Here is a 2379-nt window from a genome sequence, read left to right as displayed (position 1 = left end):
TTTCTTATTAATGTTCAAAGCTATTTAAGTGGTATCTTACTAGAAGCAGATTTATTAGTCAGAAAACTGAAGGATATTTAAAGGTTGGAAAAATATCCATGACTATTTCATCGTTTTTATGAAGTAAATCAAGAACTGAAGGGTCTGAGATTTTACTGTACTTGCAGCCTACCAAGTTATCCTGCCACAGTTGCATGTGTGCTGCCAGAAGACATTAGACTCCTGAGTAAGAGACAACAGACTTCATTACTCACAGGACAGCAGGCAGCATGAACTTCATGTTGGCTCCTGCATTAGTTTCCTATTGCCATTGTAACAGATTAACACAAAATTAGTGACTTAACATGACACAAATTTATTCTCTTACAGTTCTGGAGGGCAGAAGTCAAAACTCAGTCTCAGTAGACTAAAAATCAAGGTATCGTCAGAGCTGCATTCCTTCTGGAGGTTCTAGGGAAGAATCCATTTCCTTTCTTTTTCCAGCTTCTAGAGGCTGCCCACATTCCTGGGCTCATGGCCCTAACTCACTGTGATCTCTCATTTTGTCTTCACGTTTCCTTCTCAACTCTTGTCATTGATTAAACTGGACCTGTGAAGATAATTCAGGATAATCTCCCCATCTCAAGATTCTAAATCACATTTGCAAAGTCCCTTTTGCCATGTGACATATTCACAGGTTATGGGGATTAGGACATGGACAAGTTTGGGGGAGGCATTATTCAGCTGACTATAGGCTGCCCTCTGGCTCTAAAGATTCAGGTCCATCCATATGCAAAATAGATTCACCTCATCCCAACTTCCCCCAAAGTCTCAATCCATTACAGCATCAACTCAAAGTCCAATATATCATCTAAATCTCATCAGCTCAAAAGTCCCAAATCTCATCATCTTAACCATTTAAGTTATAGAGGTTCAGAGCATGATCCATCCTGGGAAAAACATTCCTCTCCATCTGTGGACCTGTGGAACTAGAAAACGAGTTATATGCTCCCAAAATACAATGATGGGATAGCCATAGGATACCAGTTGCAGACATTCTCATTCAAAAAGGGAGAAAATGGAAGGGAAAAAAGGAACCTCTGGTCCCAAGCAATTTTAAAATCCAACTGGGCCAGCTCTGATAGGTTAAGGCCTGGGAATCAGTCTGCTCTTGAGGCAGGAACATGACCTTTTGTAGTCCCAAGCCAGTCAGGGAAAAGTGGCTCCTGCTTTGACCGAGGGAAGTTCTCAAGAGAAGGAGGCACTGACCAACAGCCACAGCATCTGGGAATGGCATACTGGCTAGTAAAGGGGATCTGGGTGGGGCACTACCAGCACCCATTACAAACAATAAGGGGTAACTTTTACAAAGTACTAAGCAGCCACACTGCTAAGTTAACTTCTATAACCCTAATATAAGAACTCTCAACACAGAGGCTTAAATGATCCTTTTAAATGTCAGATCAGGTCTCTTCTCAAAACCCTGCAATGGCTTTGCATTTCACTCAGCAAAGAAGCCAGAGTCCTTACAATGACCTATGAGGTCTGTGAGAATGAATACCCCACCCCCAGCTTCTCCCCCAGCTTACTCTTGTTGAAGCCACGCTGGTCTCCTTGATGTGCCTTGAAAACATCACACATGCACCGATTTTAGGGCTGATGCCCTGGTTGTGTTACCACAATAACGTGGATTGGAGCTGCCTGTAGTGATAGCCAATTCTGAGACGGGGGTGAGGTGAGCAGTAAGAGTTTCATTATATATCGGTATATAGGAGACAGGGGAATAGATTCCTCCAAAAACCCGTCTCCACCACTGGAGATCAGCCAAAGGATTTTATAGGGACAGGATTATGGGTCTTAGAAGTTTGTGTTAGTTCCCCCTTGAGGTGGTCACATCCCCAGATGAGTTAATCTTTTCTTGGGGGTTATCTGGCGACGTCCTGGTTTTCTTGTCCCAAGATGGGTGCTTTGTTTGGTTTGTCATTCCTAGATCATTATCACTTGTCTTCCACCCTCCAAGGAGGAACACTGGTTAATCTTAAACTTTTTATAGAGACTAGAACAGGAGGGAAAAACAAGATCATGAGACAATGCGGGGGTTAGCAATAAGGAGTAATAATAGTGAACCGGACCGGTGCAGCCTCTTCTGTGGGGATATGTGCCATTAAAATATGGATGTATAAAGGCCTCTATGCTGCACAACATGTTCAGACTTGTTCCCAACATGTTGAGACTTGTCACGACTTGTTTTTCCAAACCTGTTACTGATTGGCTTGTTTACCTGAATTCCTCCTCCCTTGCCCAAAACTTATTGTTATTCACCCAAAGCCCATTGTTCTGTTATTTGCTTCACTGCTTGCTGTATTGACTATAAAATAAACTCCTGGGACTGAAGCCGGG

Source organism: Trichechus manatus, unplaced genomic scaffold (genome assembly GCF_000243295.1).
Source record: "Trichechus manatus latirostris isolate Lorelei unplaced genomic scaffold, TriManLat1.0 scaffold00154, whole genome shotgun sequence".
NCBI lineage: Eukaryota > Metazoa > Chordata > Mammalia > Sirenia > Trichechidae > Trichechus > Trichechus manatus.
The sequence above is the reverse complement of the archived record's forward strand: the minus strand, read 5'-3'. Positions refer to the sequence as shown.